The following is a 20404-nucleotide window of genomic DNA, read 5'->3' on the forward strand; positions in this document are numbered from 1 at the left end:
TAAAGTATTATATTCTAATATATTCTGAGGGACAGAATATATTATATTTTGAATATATATATTCAAAAACCCACTCCCTCTTTTATTTCCTATGGGAGAGGCCAATCACCTCCAAGGTGTGGCTTTTACTCCCAAGTCAACCCTACTTTTTGAGTTGTTCTTGTCTTCTGGCAACTCTGCGCATGCACACACTGGGAACGGGCTCCAGCTGTTCCTCTGCCTCGCTGCTGTCTACTTCCTTCTCTGCCTCTGACGCAGAGCCCTCGTCGGAGCTTTCCCCAGCCCTCAGGACTGGCACAAGTCCTCCCCAACCTCCTCACTGTCTGACTCTGCTGCCAGCTCTGCTGGCCACCAGCAGGCCACAACACAGAGTTCCATTTCTGCACTGGAATATCTTTCCATTTTTAGCATGTGTAACGATGGCAGTTTCACCAGAAGACTGGTAAGAAGGAATTGGTACCTCTTTCCTTGAGGTCCATATTAAATAGAACTGTATATTCCTGTGTAATGGTGAGCATGAAATACAGAATTAAGCAAGCATTTATTTTACTCACTGAAGAGTTATACCCGGGTTATATTTTGTTTTGCTCTGACCTTTAGAGAGGACACTTCCATAGAACAGGATCATCTTTTTCTTCTTCAATCCAAAAACCTTGAGAAGACCTCATCATCACTAGGAATAAACAAATACTCCTAAACGTGGGATGCTCTCATATTTAGCAAGATTTGGTGATGCTTTCCAAGGACAAGATAAGATCATTGGCCTTGACAAAATCAAGTGAGAGGAGAAAACAGGTGTGATTAATTATGCTTTGGAACCCCCATGAGATGGAACTTCAAAGCAGTCATAAATTGGATCTGCATATTTGCTGGATTTGAAGGAGTCCATCTGCCATCATCTCTTGGGATGTCAGAAGACTGTGGGGGGGTGGGGGTAAGGTCTTTTTTTCTTTATCTTATTGCATCCTGGTATTCTTGAATATCCTTTGGTTCTACCTAGTATTGTTATTTTTTTTTTCTGATACTGCCTTGGATTACTGTACTCATATTGGTTGGTCATGGCGCTGAATCGAGAAGAACCTGTAACCTAACCATTGCTGGACTGGGGGCAGAGCAATACAGCATGTGCCCAAAATTTGCTATACATGTAGCCCTCAACACATGACCACAATTGAGCCCCAAATTTCTATTAAGTGAGACATCTGTTAAGTGAGTTTTGCCCCATTTTAAGACATTTCTTGCCGCAGTTGTTAAAGTGAATCGCTAAGTTAGTTAAGTTGTTAAGTGCATCTGTCTTCCCCATTGATTTTGCTTGTTGGAAGGTCACAAAAGGTGATCACATGACCTTGGGACCTAGCGACGGTCACAAATATGAACCGGTTGCCAAGCATCTGAATTTTGATCACATGATCACGAGGCTGCTGGAAAGGTCATAACCTGTGAAAAGCGGCCATAAGCCATGTTTTTCAGGGCCCTTGTAACTTTGAACGGTCACTAAATGAACTGTTGTAAATCGAGGACTACCTGTATAGAACCAGATTTAGTGAGAGGGAGGCTCCATCAAAATGTCACTACCAAAACATACAGGCCATCTTATTTATTTATTAATTAAATTTATATCCTGCCTATCTCATTATCCAAAGCTACTCTGGGCAGTTTACAATACAATAAAATCATAAATACAAAAAGATTACAATTAACAAGAATTAGATAAAAACGAAGAGCCAAGAGCCTGAAAGATTGGCAGTGGTGATACTCCCCCAACCACCCCTAACCAGTGGTGAAATCAAATTTTTTTTACTACCGGTTCTGTGGGCGTGGCTTGGTGGGCGTGGTGTGGCTTGGTGGGCATGGCTTGGTGGGCATGGCAGGGGAAGGATACTGCAAAATCTCCATTCCCACCCCACTCCAGGAGAAAGTTACTGCAAAACCCCCATTCCCTCCCCACTCCGGAGGGAAGGATATTGCAAAATCTCCATTCCCACTGCACTCTGGGGCCAGCCAGAGGTGCTATTTTCCGGTTCTCCGAACTGCTCAAAATTTCCGCTACCAGTTCTCCAGAACCTGTCACTAACCAAGAGTACTCCCATTGGAGCCCAAACCAATCAGCAGAGCTCAGCTTTCAGAAGGCCAGAAAAGTGGAGGTGACTCTCACCTCAGATGGCAGGATGTTCAAAGGATGGAGGTCTTGGCAGAAAAGCTTCTTCTCTTAGTCCCCGCCAGCTAAAATTCCTTGACCGATGGGGTCTGCAGCATACCCTTTCTGCCGGATCGAGTGAGGCGAGCCAACCTTATTGGGGTGAGAAGATTCCTCAGATGATTCCTCAACCTAATTTTATGGAGAAATGACTGCAGACAAGAGTCATCAAATTAATCAGAGATTTTCAGTCTTGTTCAGGTCACAGAATATGATAATTAAAATGAAGAACACCCAATTCAGAGATAAAGCAATGAGCTATTATGAGTAAAAATGCTCCCTGAAGTGATGGAGCTTCTCAATGTAAGCTGACAAAATTGTAAAAATAAAGAAGGGACTTTTTAATCATTTACAGCGGACCTGTGATAAAGCAAACATTTTTGAAGTATGGTTTATATTTTCATACAGAAAATTTTGAAAATGGAGATAAAAATGAAACCAGAACTTTTCCTTTTTTGGGTCTCATGGAAAAAGAATTGGAGAAAAAATTTGGAACTTTGTTGCTGTATATATTGTTAGGATATGGTTTGAGCCTAACAAGTTGTCCAGGCAATATATGTGTACTGTAACTTTAATGTGAATATGTATTGTGTGACTTTAACGTTTTCATGCTGATTCATTATAATGCTGAGTCATGCTGTAATTAGATAATCACTGGTTGTGAGAGTATTTAAGCAAGGAACTGTAATGTATTCAGTTGATGATATGCTGCCATAGTGAGGAGTTGCTATCTGCTATCATCGTTTGATGGATCTGCTACCATTGTGGTTTGTGAACCAGAGTGAGTTTGTTATTCTAACCAACTACTGTCTGTTTGGTAAGAAGATATCTGTAACTACTGGATTGATTTAACTGGCAAAGACTTGGAATTTGTTTAAAGACTATGAGACTGTTTTTCTACTATAAAGTAAGCTTTTGATAAACCAGTTTGCATATCTCTTATTCATTGCTCTCAGCAACGTTTCTCTGTGCTCTACACTCTGCTGGTTGGTAACACAACAACAATATCCTTAACATATATGTTGACAGCAGCACTATTGTATATGCCAAACTGGAAGGACACTTCGATTCCTACCATGGAAGAATGGTTGCAGAAGTTGATTAAGTTGGCTGAAATGGCAAAACTGACTACTTTGCTTCAGTGGTGGGTTCCTCCTGGTTCGGCCCAGTTCTCACGAGCCGGTAGCAGAACTGCAAGCAGTTAAAAGCCTGGTAGACTAGTACCTCTGCTAAATCCTAAATAATTATCACATGACCATCAAGCCACGCCCACAAAATAAGCCACGCCCACAGAACCAGTAGTAAAAAAATTTAGAACCCACCCCTACTTTGATTAAAGAAAAGAATATAAGTACTTTTGTTTCCACATGGAAACCGCTTCTGAATTTCGTGCTTGAGGTGGAAAAGAATCTAACTCTGACTTTGGGTTTTACAGATTAGACTGATAGATCTTTATAGAAATGACCTGTTCATACTATTACAGAAAAGCAAAAAGCTGTGATTTGATGTTAATGTCTTATTTTACTGTACAGAGAGAGTCGGAAGTCAATGCTTCTTTTTCTCCCCCCCACCCATCTTTCCACACTTCACTTCCCCCGTTCCCCTCCCCCCTCAGTGTTCTTCTATTTACTTTTTTATTTTGTATTTTATAATACTCTATAACTTAATAAAAAAATGTAAGCTGACAAGTCCCTCTCTTTCCACTGTACCTTATAAAAATTCTATGGATGCTCCTGGCTATAATCAAGCTCCCCCTCCCCCCTCAGTTTCTCACAGAACTGCAAAAGACTTTGAAAAACCCTAGATTACAAAGACAGAGAAAATATAGGTTAGAAATGACTGTCCTGACTGACTTATGACCCCAGACCTGCTTTTGCAGTCTCTGAAGCCCTATACATGGACCATAGGCAATTTTGGATTTTATGATTTTGAATATGGGAGTAAAGGTGAAAAATAAAGACTAATGTATAAGAGCGAAGCTTTTGTTAGTCTTGACACTTCTCTGAACCCCAATAAACATAAACAGGAGCCCAAAATTTCAACCCCATCTTCAGAAACGTCATTATTTTGCTACCACACCCTTTACTGCCCTCAGAGAAGGGGAAAAAAATAGGCTGGGGGAAAGCAGCTTTTGACCGAAAAAGAACAAAAGAGAAAGATACAGGCACAGTTTGACACATCAAATTAGAACCAATAGCAAAACAGTCTTTTTGCCTTTGCATATAAGAAACTGAAAGAACACAAAAAGGACATTCTCTCTGTAAAATGTCCCTTATTATTTGTCACAAAGTTGTCCAGAAAGGAACTGCTAAGTGATGTCAAATACATTGTGACAATTTTAGGTCACATCAAAGTTCAAAATGTTCTGCATTTGCTTCTACAATATTGTGTTTTGATGTTAGTGATGAAGGGATCAAAGTTACTGTAACCAGCAAAATCATATTTTGGAAATATAGAAAGTTGGTGAATCCTTGGCAGAAGATGACTTCGCTTTAGGGTCACCATATTTCCAAGGAGTTGTCCTGGGTGACAAAAAAAATGGTGCACAACTCTGAGGGGGAAGATCAACCTTTATTAAAGCAATCATTGATGGCTTCCAGCTTATAGAAAAAGAGGAAAAAAGCTCAACAGAAAGGTAAGAACCTTTATAAGAATATTGAATTGTGGAGTGGGAAATTTTCAGAGTTTTGATTTACTGATGAAATTTTTTGGGCCATAGAAGGCAAATCAAACTGATTTTGCTAAGGTGAGGAAATGGGCTTTATAGGTAAGCAAAACCATACTTCTCAGAAGTAGAAGCAGCAGTAAGCTTTGAAAAGCTAACAAACAGTGCAAAATTGATGGAATTAGATGTGCATCTCCAGTTTAGATATGACGTTTGTGGTTTTGCCGAGTTACATTGACTTTCTTTTATTAGGTCAGCTTAGACAATTACACATGGGGCTGGAAAGATGCTGCTCTGAGTCAGTTTCCTTCTGTCTTTATTAAGGTAAGTGATATTTCTTTCTTCTTGGTAAGGAAAAGATAAAAGGGCTTTGTCTTGGGAAAAGACAATGTTTTGGACATGACATGATTGTATTAAACTGGCAACTGTTATGTCTGCAGGGGTAAAAGAAAATGTCGTAAAAATAAAGTTTTCTTTCTATTTCAGCCATAAAAGATTAAAACCAAGGACAAATTAAATTTTAGAGATTTACTTGTTTATTACTATTCATCCATAATGCTATTTCCCCAAGAAATTACAATGCACATCCCCTATCCATTCAATTACATGTTTGCTTGACTTCAGAAACAGTATAAAAGGCCAAGGAAAGAAGTGAAACTTCTAACTCCAGACTTCCACCCTCCTACATCCCCCATCAAAAAAACATTATTTGACATAAAAGAGCTTCCTTCAGTATCCTTTCCATCAGAATAATTGTTTCCTCCTCGTTGCCCTTACTATGCCAGAAAATTAGGACAGCTTTCCTTTCATTCAAATGCAGGAGGAGCTATTTGAAGGTGCTAAAAGCTTGGTGGATACTATAATATACTGTACTATAGCTTTAGGACAGAGTAATGCCAATAAATATAACATTGGGCAACCAACACCTTCACAAGCAAACCATTTTCCAAGGGTTTTCCCAGTGCCTCTAAAGGTAAAGGTAAAGGTTTCCCCTTCCAATCATGTCTGACTCTAGGAGGTGTTGCTCATCTCCATTTCTTAGCCGAGGGAACCAGCAAAGTCCAAAGACATTTTCTGTGGTCATGAGGCCAGCATGACTATACAGTGAGATGCACGGAACGCTGTTACCTTCCCACCGAAGTGGTACCTATTTATCTACTCGCATTTGCATGCTTTCAAACTGGTAGGTGGGCAGGAACTAGGACAAGTAACGGGTGCTCGCCCTGTTCCCGGCACTGGGTCTCGAACCTGGGTTGCCAGCTTTCCAGCTGACAAGCTCAGTGTCTTTAACCATTGAGCCATCGCGCCCTCTTAGTGCCTCTAAGGGACTTATTAATATGCATTCTCTCATCTTTGAGTCAGTAGAGAAGTATACCACCATACATGGCACTACTCCAGTGGCAAAGCTTTACCATGCCTTGGAAATGAGGCTTGTGACTGGGGATATTCTTATAGATTTAATGCAGGACAGGTTCTAGCCAGGGATTGTAGATTATTCAATTCCCTTCCCCCCCCCTTTTTTTTTTGTTTTTTGTTTTTTGATTGTGTGTGTATGACTTCAAGTCAGCATTGAGTCTTAGCGACTGTCTGGATCAATCCCTGCAATTTTCTTGGCAAGGTTTCAGAACTGATTTGCCTAGGGCTGGGGAATAACAAATGCAGATTTTAAGTGCCTCCACACCAGGCTGGAGATAAGACAGAAGAACATCATGAGAACATCAAATATACAGTATGCTGGCCGGAAACAATCTAAAAGTTGACCCACACTCTGTCAAGGACCTAGGAGTACTCATTTCAAAAGAGCTAAGCCCCAGAGCTCACTGTAACATCATTGCAAAAAAGGCATTAAGAGTTGTCAACCTTATTTTATGAAGTTTTCTCTCTGGTAACGCTATACTTCAAACTAGGGCATACAGAACCTTTGCCAGACCTATCCTTGAATACTACTCACCTGCCTGGAACCCTCAATGTATTTCAGACATCAATACATTAGAGAGGGTCCAGAGATATTTTACTAGAAGAGTACTCAAATCCTCTGCTTGAAATAAAATTCCCTATACCACCAGGCTTGAAATTTTAGGCCTGGATAGCCTTGAACTTCACCGTCTACATTCCGACCTAAGCTTAGTACATAAGATTATTTACCATAATGTCCTACCTGTACTTTAATTTCAACCGTAATAACAGAAGGGCTATCAATAGATTCAAACTCAATGTAATTCGCTCTAACCTTGATTGTAGGAAATATGACTTCTGCAATAGAGTAGTAAATGTCTGGAACACTCTACCTGATCCTGTTGTTAGTCTCTCTAACCCCCATACCTGGGGTGGGTTCTACTTACCTTTACTACCAGTTCGCAATGGGATTGCGCATGCGCGCCTTGCTTCTGAGAATGTGCAGATCACCAATGATGACAACTGGAGCGGTGGGCGGGGCCTCCCACCAGTTTTACTACCAGTTCTTGCAAACCGGTCCAAACCGGGGGCAACCCACAACTGCCCCATACCTTTTACCTTAAACTGTCTACCGTGGACCTTTCATGTTTTTAAAGAGGTCTCTAAGAGGGCGTGCATAAGCACACCAGCGTGCCTACCATCCCTTTCCTACTGTTCCCATTTATATGTACTCATTTTATGTGTTTATGGCTATGTTTTGCTTATTTTTTATTTGTGCCAAATTTTTTTCATGTGTCCATGTCTATGTCTATACTGTTTCTTGTTTCCTTGTTTAATTTGTTGACAAATTAATAATAATAATAATAACAACAACACACACCTTTGAAAAGAGTTATTGAGGTGTCTTCATATTACAGTAAAGGTGGCATAAGGATGAGCCTTAATAAGTCCACAAGCAAGTCATAAGAATAAATAGCTTTTGTCATTGTTATTCTCCAGTCACATTCTTGGCTGATTTTTGCATCTTAGCTTAAACTGAAAACATTTTTGGAACATTTTTGATCCTAGGGTGACCACACAAAGGAGCCAATTTTCTGCTGATTCCTCTTCTGTTCTTTTGAATCAGTAACATCACAGGGAACAAGGCATCTGTATGGACTTCAAAAGCCTTCTTATTTTTAAAGTGCAAGAACAATGTGTTTACATGCTTTGTTCATGTGCATTTTGTGCCATTGATTCAATGACACAGGATCAAACCTAAGGACTGGGAGACAGCCAGGTGGATGCCTCCTTTTAAACAAAAGAAAGTCTGTCAATCAACCACCAAAGAGCTAGAAACTCAGTTCATGACATAAGCACTGGAAGAGAAGAGCCTTCCATGAAGGATAGACCAGCCTTGTGTTGAAGAAAAAAATATTTGAACCACCCAGCCACATAGTGCTGTCCTATACAGAGATTATCTGTCAAGAAGAACAAACATCTCACACAAAATGGCAGCAATCCCTGGCACACAAATATTTTAATAAAGGGAAGAAACCATTTCAGTGATCTCAGTGGAAGATGTACAGTACCTAACAGCTTCAACTTAACAGCTTGCTGTTTGGTTTATTGCCCACCCAAGTCAATTGCTGTATGTATGTACTACTACTTTGCTAATTGTAGTGCTATACGCTCGCTACTTGAAAAGAATGTGCCAAACAAGAGTGCTGGTGATAAAAAATTTCTGGTGGAGACAGAAAAAGAAAAGCTTAAAAAACTGAGGAAGCATCAGTCATGATATAGATTGGATATACAGTTCCAACCCAAAGAGGATCATTTCTCAGAGCTTCCCTCCTTATCCTATCTCAACATCAGTTATTTTGTTTTACTTATAATTTAGAGGTGAAAATAAATTGTTTTAGCTTGTTTCACAAAAAGCTCCCATTCTGAGGTACCCATTTGTAAAAGGGAGAAATTCAATCTGCCGGCCCAACAGAAACAAAGAAATAAATAAAGCTGCTGCATATACCATGTTTCTTCCAAAATAAAACCCTGTCTTATATTTTTTTGAACCGTGGAATAAGCGCTTGGCCTTATTTTCAGGGAGGTCTTATTATTTTGGGGTGCGTGGAGCAAGACAGGGCTCCTCCTGCCACCTTTCCTGATTTCCAGCTCTGTCTCCCTAACCCTAATCAGAGGAAATGGCGGGGACCAGCTGCGCATGCATTTAAATATTTTTGGGGAGGGCTTATTTTTGGGGGAGGGCTTATTTTCAGGGCAGAGTTTATTTTTGGGGAGGGTTTATTTTTGGGGACGGCTTATTTTCGGGGAGAGTTTATTTTCAGGGAAACACGTTGTGTGTATAATTAATTATAGCTTGAGATCTGGTTTTGGTGGAGCAGTGGCTTATCAACCCAGTGAATATGTTTTTTCATGGCTTTATTTTCAAGGAGAATTGAGCAATCCTGGGTTCAATCCAAACAGGGCCTACCAAGCAACTTCATGTCCACTGACCCTTTTCCTACTCATCCTTATCCCATAATTTTGTCTGTTTCAGAAGATGCTGGGTATATTTTTAAAACATGTGCCCAGGATAGTCAGTGTGGCCAAGATATGGTGGAGAACACTGCATAGGGGAGGGGGATCACAGAGGGACATCAAATGGGAGATGATGCTTTGAAACTATTTATCTTAATTCAGGGGTGGGCAACTGTGGCCCTTTTACAACCTGTGGACTTCAACTCCCAAGCTGTCTCAGGAATTCTGGGAGTTGAAGTTCACAGGTTGTAAAAGGGCCACAGTTGCCCACCCCTTAATTGAACATGAAACATGAAGCTAGAAACCATTTGTGCTTCGGTCTGAGATGCAGACAACACAGACACATCCCCAACAGCCTGCACCTGTCTTCAACAATGAAGGGACACAGGACACAAAAACATCCTGCAGCCAAGAAGGCTCCAAACCCATTTGTACTACTCAAGTGACCCTGAGGACACAGATAAACCTCCAAGTGGCCTCATCAACTCCCTAAAAGGATGCAAATGACCATCTGTCTGCAAGAAATATAAATCTTCAAAGGACAAAACAAGAAAGTCAAGTTGCCTCCTGAAAAAGGCACCTTTGGGACAACCATGATCTGGATGACTGAGAATCTCCATAAACATGAATCTAGAAAGCTCTGTACTTCCCTTTCCTCCTTCCCATTATATCCTACCTTAAGGAAGGAGCAGCGCTTCTGGTGGCATTTTTTCAGATCAGATGTGGAGGCCATGGAGGGGAAGACAGACAGGAAAAATGCCAGTGGGGTTTCTTAGCATGGCATTTTTTCAGACCTCAGGATATTTCTGTTTTCTAGTCTGAAATCTTTGGTGGGAATTTGCAGTGTTTCAGTGTTCAGAAAACAGCCGCTCTAACCCTTGATCAATCCATCTCCACATGTACAAGCAAGACTAACCTTTCCTTTCCATGTCTCTGCTGTCAAGCCTCCATTCATTCTATGAAGATCAAGCTCTGCAGTCCTTCCTCTTCAAGCTGCTCAGAATATAAGCTCTGCTTACCATTTCAGAGTGAGCAACCCATCCTTTGGAGACATAATCAAGGGGGTATGGTGACACATTTACCTTTGCCACAAGTGAGTGGCCCAGCTCACTACTGCTCTCATTTCACAGATGGTGATATAAGGCTCAGAAGTGCTGATTCTCATGCAATGCAGCTGCAATTCAACCCCAACTCTCCAGATCCAATCCCAACATATTGTTCCCTGGGCATACACTTCCTAGTCTGGCACCTGAAGTTGCCTTGGCAAATGAAATCCTGCTTCCCCGAGTAGCAGGGGATCTAAGTCACAGAACCACATCCGTGGGTTTCTGCTGTGGTGATATGAGACTAAGTGCTTTGTAACTCTTGGAATTATTCTTAATTGCATCTTCTCCTCCTGTCATTCAGTTTCATGCACTGCTGATAAATATTCTTGCACTTCCACATTTATTAACAGTGGCATATTTATATTAGATGTGTGGCCATGGCAACAGCTCTCTGGCAGCATTATACACATTTATTTACTTCTATGATATTAGTTTCCAAATTGTATCCTGGTCCTTTTCCTCCTTTCTCTCCACCCCCACCCCCCATTTAGCTTGGTAACTTTTGACTTTATTAGAGCTGATGCCAAACAGAAAAACAAATTAATCTAAACATGTTTATAAACACGTACATCACAAAAATGATTATATCTTCCTTAACGTGCTAATTGTTATTCCGGATCCTAGTTTTCCTTTCCACTTCACAAGCATACATACATACATACATACAGACATACCCATAACATCCCAAAAGTGGTATTTTGTCTTTCAAATATAGACTGTACAGCTTTCAGGCCCTGGATTTTATTTTGATTCCAACTTGACAGTTATTAAGTGGGTTAGATTTACTGAAGTATTAATATTAGTAATTTTTTGCTTCAGTGACTGTTTTTTCTTATTCAGATGGCTTCACAATCCAGTTATAATTTCCTTCTTATTGTATGATGTGTCCTGTGAAGCTTAATGGGCTAATAATGCATCATACAGTATTTCCATAGTATTTTAAAGGGAGAGTAGCTTATCTTTTTTTTTCTTGAAAGGACCCTGAACCCTCATAGAGAAGGGATCTGCATGACCTCAGCTGATGGGCAACACCAGAAAAAGCAGTGGGCTGCCCCACTTTCTTTGCTTGTCCTGCCCTATTGTCCAGTATCATTGTTATTCCCTTTTGACATCTTCTTCCCTCTCCCACTCCTATGCCCCACAATGGGGCAGGCTACTGGGAAAGATCCTGACAAATAGATGGGGAATAAACGGAGGTAGTGACAGATTTTATTTTCCTGGGCTCCAAGATCACCACAGATAGGGACTACAGCCAAGAAATTAAAAGACGCTTGCTCCTGGGGAGGAAAGCTATGGCAAATCTAGACAGCATTCTAAAAAGCAGAGACATCACCCTGCCAACAAAAGCGCGTATAGTCAAGGCTCTGGTTTTCCTGGTTGCAATGTATGGCTGTGGAAGTTGGACCATAAGAAAGGCTGAGTACCAAAGAATTGAGGCCTTTGAACTATGGTGCTGGAAAAGACTCCTGCGAGTCCCTTGAACTGTAAGGCGATTAAACTGGTCAGTCTTAAAGGAGATCAACCCTGACTGCTCTTTAGAAGACCAGATCCTGAAGATGAAACTCAAATACTTTGGCCACCTAATGAGAAGGAAGGACTCACTGGAGAAGAGCCTAATGCTGAGAAAGATTGAGGGCAAAAGAAGGGGACGACAGAGAATGAGGTGGCTGGATGGCGTCACTGAAGCAGTAGGCGTGATCTTAAATGGACTCCAGAGGATGGTAGAGGACAGGAAGGCCTGGAGGAATGTTGTTCATGGGATTGCGATGGGTCAGACATGACTTTGCAACTAACAACAACAACAACTAGGAAAGGGGAAAGTGCTTTAGTCAAAGGTCTGAATTCCTTGCTTGCAAAGCCTTCATGAGATTAGGCCAGGAATTGCAGAAAATTAGGTTGAGAGCTGAGATTACCCATTCCTATATTATTGAGTTCTCTTGAGAAAAATGTTGTTGCAATTATCTTTAAAACAATCCAGATAACATATAAACAGAAATATAGGGTGGAGATTTTCAAGGTTGTTGACTCTTTGTTAAAGTAGTCCAAGATATGGATCTATTCTAGTATGTGTATCTACCAGTCTCTATGTATGTATCTGTACATCTATCTATCTATCTATCTATCTATCTATCTATCTATCTATCTATCTATCTATCTATCTATCTATCTCTGTGTATGTGTGTGTGAGGGAGAGAGGGAGGGAGAGAGGGAGGGAGGGAGAGAGAGGGAGAGGGAGAGAGAGAGAGAGAGAGAGACATGGATATTGGTCCTTCATGGCTCTTCTGTTCTGACCTAGGCCTCCTGAGTCAGTAAAACACACAGGTAGTCCCCAAAACCTGTTTTATTTTAACAACTATGAATTCTGTTCATTCACAGATGAGTCCCAAATAGTTGTAAAGAGTCCTTCAGGATAAGGCTGATAATCACCCATCTTTATCTCTCTTGACACACTGCCAAAGACCTAATTGGCAAAGCCATATGGAGTTCAGAATCAAACAGAGCTTCAGACTTTAAACTGGACAGAATTAACATTGTTGCTTCCTGCAAAGGCCCACATGCCTTTGCTCCTTTTTTAAGTCTTATGGGAGGGGCCAATCATCTCCAAGCCCTATTCCCGAGTCGCCCTTTTGCTTTAACTGTTCTGGCAGCTCTGCGCATGCACTCACTGGGAACAGGCTCCCCCTGTTCCTCTGCGTCGCTGAGGTCCGACTTTGGAGACTCCGGAAGCAGCACGTACCTCCCAGATGGCCCTTTCTCTGCCTCCAACACAGAGCCCTCGTCCGAGCCTTCCCCAGGCTCCAGGATTGGCCCATGTTCCTCTCTAGCCTCCTCACTGTTCGACTCTGCTGGAGGACCACAACATCTTCATAGCGTCATCAGTCATTGTAGAAGTGATATAAAGTTTGCCCTCGTTAATAATCAAATGACTCTAGGAGAGCCTGTTAGTCAATAAGAAATAGCCTTATGGATAAATGAGAATTTAGTTTGATTGGAAGATTTCCTTAAGTACATATTACATTTTTCAGATTCTGTTATAAATAAAGAGAACTGGGGAAATAAAAAAAAAATATTTGGGGGAGAAACAAAACTTATGGTTTTACCAGCTTATTTATAAGTCTTGGAAGGATTATTCCTTTATAAACCTAGTTTTGCATTCCTCAACCATGACAGTAGAATAGCATGCAAATCTCTTTTTCTGGAAATTTTCATGAGCTATTTCCTAAGATGGGAAGCATTTTTTTTTAATACATAAATCTATTCTTGCACTGAACAGAGATTTTTTTTTTTGTGAAATTGTACTTTAATGCATCTATTTTTTTAAGGTAATATATTTCCTTGTGTATAGGAATACCCTGATAATTTTCTGTCCATGTAGTTTTTCTGGCAACAGTATGGAAGTGAATGGTTACCATCCAGTCAAACCTGCAATCCTGGCTTTAATTAGTAATCTCTGATCCAAGTCCAAAGCAGATTTCATCCTTTTTTTTCAAGGTCAGCCAAGATTAGCAAAATCCTGTCACTTGCATCCATTTCTAAACATTTTTGACCTAAAATGCACTTTTGAAATACCTTTTAGTATGAGCTCCAAACTAAGAACTCAGGCACAGAATCCAAAACTGTGCAATCTGAAACACTAAACTGGTTTTATTTGCACATGATTCCAAGAAAATAAGATAAATTCAGATGAATTATACCCACCGGTATCCTTCCCTTGAGTCTGGAATTTTCCACCAATAACATGCTTGGCTTGCTAGAGCCATCTGGCTGGACAATGAACCATTTCTTCACCTTTCTGGATTCTTCAGCCTAAAAAGGCTTCCAAATTTTTACCAAAGAGGGATATTTGTTTTGCAGTGAGTTATATTGACATATCTGGTACCATGGGAGAACAAAGGCAGGGTGTTTTCTAACTACTGATGGTAAGCCTGCATTATCATTAGAGTTGTTAGAGAGACCATAAAGTACAGAAGCCATACATTTCTCCAGCTCTTTTTCACTTAACTCTAGGAATGGAGGAGAGAAACAAAACATGCATTTCTATGCTTCAGAACAGAAAGCCCACGGATAACTTCACAGACACAGCCAATTTTCTGGCAATCTTGTTGTCAGAGGGAAGAGAGCATTAGTGGGATGAGAGATGATTAGTAACAACTCCATCTCTTCTTCACTGCCATTGATATTGCCTACGTATCCTCTCTGATTCTTTAGATGGCACGATTTTCGATTTCATAGCACCACCATCTAAAAGAAAAGTGTAAGGAAGCAAGAGGTTGTTTCTTCTCACTCTCACCATTGCTTACTCAATAGATGAAGCAAACAGTTCAGCTGAAGCAGAACTTGAGCCAGAAGGAGGCAACCATGTCAAGCAACTGAGGTAAGGTAGTCCTGTAAGGGCAGCTGGTTGCTGGTTGATTGATGTATTATCAAAAAGATCATATTGTGGAGCAGTGGTGGGTTTCAAAAAATTTTACTACCGGTTCTGTGGGCGTGGCTTGGTGGGCGTGGCATGGCTTGGTAGGCGTGGCTTGGTAGGCGTGGCACGGGAAGGATACCGTAAAATCTCCATTCCGTCCCCAATCCAGGGGAAGGTTACTGCAAAATCCCCATTTCTTCCCGATCAGCTGGGACTCAGGAGGCAGAGAATAGATGGGGGCGGGGCCAATCAGAGGTGGTATTTACCAGTTCTCCAAACTACTCAAAATGTCCGCTACCGATTCTCCAGAACTGGTCAGAACCTGCTGAAACCCACCTCTGCTGTGGAGATTCCTTGGTGCTCTCTGAGCTTGCTTGTTTTCTTGCAGATGTTTCATTACCAAACTAGGTAACATCATTAGTGCTAGTCATCACTAGCACTGATGATGTTACCTCATTTGGGCAATGAAATGAATGCAAGAAAACAAACAAGCTCAGAGAGCACCAAGGATCCCTCATATCAACACTGAGCTACAAATAGTCTCCTTTATTGGTAGGTCATACTGTTGGTTTACAAACGTCCTTTCAGAATGTGTGCTTGTTACTCAATGTGCAAATCTTGAGTGGCACTTTCACCATTTTATGGCACTTTCACCCCAGGCAATGAAATGTCCTACCAGCACTGGACAGAAGCAGCCAAGAGAAATACTTGAGTGAGACATCTCTAATAACTGAGAATGAGACATGCACCCCTCCTCTAGTCGGGGAATAGACTTTAGCAAATCTTTGGCAATACCTAGTCCAATGCTTGCCCTGTGGAATCAACCATCAAAGAGAACATCCACAAGCAACCTCCAGGAATATGGGACATGAAAGTCACCAACTGATCACTGTCACTTACCAGATGACAGTGTTTTCAGTAGCATCTCATAAGCAATGTTATATGCTCTAATTACTGTAGCTTCCCCAATCTCTCTAGAAGTTTTAGAATTAGAGTTGAATGTATCAAGTGAGTAGCAGTTTGGGCTCCAAGGAAGTTGAGCACAAGTGATATTTCAGCCTAAATAATAATGGAAGTTAATCAAATATGTTCCAAAATAAATGAATGGAAGCTGTTGTCTGACATGACTCCATTCATTTTATGCAATGACCATAAACATAACAAACTATCTATAGATACCAGTTGAGCTTTCTTTGAAGTTGCATAGCTTCAGCATGCCCCAATCCAGCCTCTTGTTTAATTTGGAGGTCTTTTCAACTGATTCATAAATCTATCAGCTGCCTTAGCTATGCAAGAGATGGAAAGAAAAAGATGTAATAACATTCTCATACAAAATGCCTGGGGTACATCAAACATAAAGCAACATACTCTGTTGCTTTTCAGAGTGAGATGGGTGGTTTATAAATTTAATAAATAAATACAAACTAACCTCATGTAGAACACAGGAATGAGTTTATAGACTGACCAGAATAATACTACAGTGTTTGTGCTTTCTCTATTATACTGTGTTTCCCCAAAAATAAGACCCTGTCTTATATTTTTTTGAACCCTGAAATAAGCTCTTGGCCTTATTGCCATGCACTCAAAAGCCCGATTGGGCTTATTATCAGGGGATGTCTTATTTTAGGGGAAACAGGGTATTTACTGAAGAAAGTATTTGTTTATGTCTTTCTTCCAAGCAGAAATACTAAGCATTTGTTGCTATCATTCCTGAAGATTTTTTTTTTTTTGTGATGACCAATTCTAGTTTCCAATAATAAAATTGAGTTTTACTCAGTTTCTCTATAATCTTAGGAAGAAAATTGTGGAAGTAATAGATCCCAATAATGTTCACTATTCGGCAGAGAACAACACTGTTCAATATTCCTCTAAGGAAGGGGAAATGTTGCAGTTTGGGTTACAGCTCTTCATCGGAAAATGCAAGGTGTTAACCATCAAACTATATACCGTATGTTTCTATACAAACTCAGTTTTTCTAAGTTTTGTCTTTGACATGATACCGCTGACTTTTATCTGCAGGTGAGCATTTCTCTTGAATCAAGTTTAAGGTCAGTAGGCCCCAAGGTGTGAGCTGTAATAGTGGTATCTCCTGCTTATTTATATAATGATTGATAGCATTTCCCCCCAATCCTTTTCTTTAGTTTGTATGTCCATATGTTGCAATAATAAAACATCTTACCTTGCTAACTGACCTTGCTAAGTTAAAAGATGGAGAGAGGGTCAGGCTAGTTCTAGACCTCATGCTGATGTTTAACTATATTGACCAGGAAAAAGACACGCTTATGGGCAGAAATCCACAGGCATAGAATTTAGATGCTGCTGCCATGCTGTAAAGTTGCCCAGGAACCACTACAAAAATCACCTGCAACATTTGCTAAAGTTGCTTGAGGAGAGCTCCCTTGCGGGGCTTATTTGATTTCAGCAGCCAAACTGGAATCCTAAATCAGTTTCAACAGCTGATTTCAATTCCCAAATAATCTTATTATCTTGCAACATTTCACAAAGTGTAATCTACCTCGTAAGCCTCAAAATTAAATGTAAGACAAGTAACTCAGCAGTGTATCTTTATTTCTGCTACCCTGATGCTCCTGTGCCTTCTAAAGAAAAAGGAACTTTCGGGAAGAAAGTAAACCAAACATCGTAAGTAAACAAAAAAAACCCCAAAAAAATCCAGCAGCCCCACATGAAAAAAGAGGAGTCATCTACACCATACAGTTTAAGGACTGTAACAGTCACAATGAAGGACAAACAGCCAGAAGCCTAGCAGAGCACATCCATGAACATCAACTAGCAGTCAGAAGACACGATGAAAACTCCTTAATTTCACAGCACATTGACAAATTCAACTGGGACACTGTTAGCATCCTAGACCAAGTCAAGTCCAAAAATGCTAGAGAGTTCCTGGAAGCCTGACCACTCAGGCAAATCATCCATCAACAAGCACATAAACAACATCTACATACCATTCAAAAGAGACAATCAAAAGCCAAAAAAGAAAACAAAAGGACCCAAACATCTCCACACCAAAAATCAACACCCAGAGGAGTAGACATTAACACCAAGCTTAGTACGAGACCAACAATCAAGATGTAAATAATAACCCAGTCAAGAACCATCAAGTCTGACAAATGAGCTAATAATAAACAACAGCATAATGAAGGAACCACCAAAACCAGTCCCACCAACACCGACAACATAAGCCACTAGTATAAAAATGAGAGCAAACCCCACTCCATTCTATCACTGATGATATTACCACTATCAAGACCCCACAGAGTATTCATGGTTTGTCTGCTTGCCCTTTCATTGTTTTCCTACCCCTCCCCATAATCCCTCATATTCCCACAGAATATAGAATCCACTCTCCAGTGAGCTTCATTTGTCTTTTTCCTGCTACACGGGAAATTCTCAAAATGCATGAAAATCTTTGAACGAAAATGCAATCCTTATTTACCACGGGTGGTATTCAGCAGGTTATGACCAATTCTGGAGAACCTGTAGTGGAAATTTTGAGTAGTTCGGAGAACTGGTAAATACCACCTCTGACTGGCCCCACCCCCATCTATTCTCTGCCTCCCAAGTCCCAGCTGATCGGGAGGAAATGGGGATTTTGCAGTAACCTTCCCCTGGACTGGGGTGGAAATGGAGATTTTACAGTATCCTTCCCCTGCCACGCCCACCAAGCCAAGCCACGCCCACCAAGCCATGCCACGCCCACCAAGCCATGACCACAGAACCAATAGTAAAAATTTTTGAATCCCACCACTGTTATTTACCCTCAAGATTTCATCTACAGTTTGGTTTAGTTTCATGGAAATGGTTATATGAATATATAAATTTCCCAATTCCCACAGTATTGTCTTATGTCTAAATATAAGCTTAGCCATGTAGTATGGTTGTAGCATTATAATTACCCTTCTCATTTTCTCTACTATGTCATTTTATTGATATCATTATTATGATTATTATTACTCTGTTGTTTTGTATGTACAGTGAGAGTTTCTGCATTGGAGACCAATTCCCTAAGTCACACTTGGCCAAATTAAGTATAAAGTCTTCTATTCTACATATATACATATATTAATTGCCAGTTCAGCAATCTGCCCTAAATATGGACAGCAAATCCAAGACATTTACTGGGGTCCACTAATCCCTAATCCAGAGTCTGAATCTATTTTTTGAACTTCATCTTTAGCAACTTCTGACAGGCACTAATTAACCTGAAGGACATTCATAAATGTTATACCTCATGAGAATAAAATCAGAAGTCACTCTGTCCTCACAGTCAGAAAGTTGACATGTTTATTTATTAGTGTTAGAGGAATTTTTCTCTCTCTGTCTTTCATGTTTTTGTTTTTGTTTTTTTGCTTTGGCACCAAACTTGGTAGCCTCCCACTCACAATGAGTGTCTCTTGGCAGCTGTTAATCTTTCTCTCAGATTGCCCAAAAAACAAAAACATTTCACATCTCACCTGAACAAGTTTTGCATGCTTGCATGTGTGTGAATACAATAAAAATAAATGGCTTAAAGAGGGAAGAAAGATATTACCAGTGATCACTCAAAGCAATATTGTGGAATTAATGCAGTGGTGAAATTCAAATTTTTTTACTACCTGTTCTGTGGGTGTGGCTTGGTGGGCGTGGTGTGGTGTGGTGTGGCTTGGTGGGCATGGCTTGGTGGGCGTGGCAGGGGAAGGATACTGCAAAATCTCCATTCCCACCCACTCATGGGGGAAGGATATTGCAAAATCTCCATTCCCACCCCACTCTGGGGCCAGCCAGAGGTGGTATTTGCTGGTTCTCCAAACAACTCAAAATTTCTGCTACCGGTTCTCCAGAACCTATCAGAACCTGCTGGATTTCACTCCTGAATTAATGTGAGGCTCCAGCATGTCATATGGAAAGGGAAGGGAGAGAATCAAAACAATCTACATACTACAGGGGAAGTCAAAGACATATAACATGCATAAGTACTCTGGTTAAAATCCTCATTTGACAGCTGTGGAATAATCACATAATGGGGAAAAAACCTGTTGGGGAACTATGGAAACCCATAAATACTCCCTCCCCTCTGAGTCATTCAAAACCATTCCCATCCTACACATGCAAAGGAAACTGAGTTTATGAGATACTTTTAAGACTTTAAAATTGTGTTCCTTGAGGAGAGGATGGAAAGAGGACCAAAACTGCCACCATTTTATTCCAGAAAACCTTGTTCTGGGTTTGGCTTTTAAATGTTGAGCGATTCAGAAGGATTGCAGACATCAAGATCCTTGCCTCCTCTGACATTACAGAAGAAAAACTGTACGTGTTCAGAACTTTAACAGGTGTGTAGACAGGGTGGATTACTTGTCCAGCAGCTTACTTTATTCAAGAAGTGCAGTAAAAATAAATATCTTTCCAAAGAGAGGGCAGTCTTTCAAGGTGCCTGGCCAAAAATATACTGTCGGACTACGCTGCTTCAAGCAAACCTATTTTTAAAACTGAAAAGCTTTTTTTTTTTGGTCTGAATTTCTTTTCTTTTTAAAAATGAGAATGTCTTGCAAAGATCTGAAGGTACTTTTTTTTTTCTTTTAAGTCCCTGAAAGCTTTTTGTGTTACCTTCCTTT

General features: G+C 40.5%; 1 long non-coding RNA gene across 4 annotated transcripts in view; it reads left to right on the forward strand.

Moving 5' to 3' along the window:
• Window positions 1–20198, forward strand: part of LOC117674326 (uncharacterized) — a 52332-nt gene extending 32134 nt beyond the window's left edge. For 2 of the 4 annotated variants that reach the window (XR_004593798.2, XR_015733740.1), the window contains exons 2-4: window positions 5115–5186; window positions 14690–14756; window positions 20002–20198. This is a non-coding gene — a long non-coding RNA (uncharacterized LOC117674326). Of the gene's footprint in view, window positions 1–5114; window positions 5187–7826; window positions 8536–14689; window positions 14758–20001 lie in introns of those variants that run through there. The other 2 variants (XR_015733742.1, XR_015733746.1) reach the window with 2 other exon arrangements.
• Window positions 20199–20404: the final 206 nt, after the last annotated feature.

The sequence above is a fragment of the Pantherophis guttatus genome, chromosome 1 (assembly GCF_059756535.1).
Source record: "Pantherophis guttatus breed Tessera chromosome 1, ASM5975653v1, whole genome shotgun sequence".
In the NCBI taxonomy this organism is placed as follows: domain Eukaryota; kingdom Metazoa; phylum Chordata; class Lepidosauria; order Squamata; family Colubridae; genus Pantherophis; species Pantherophis guttatus.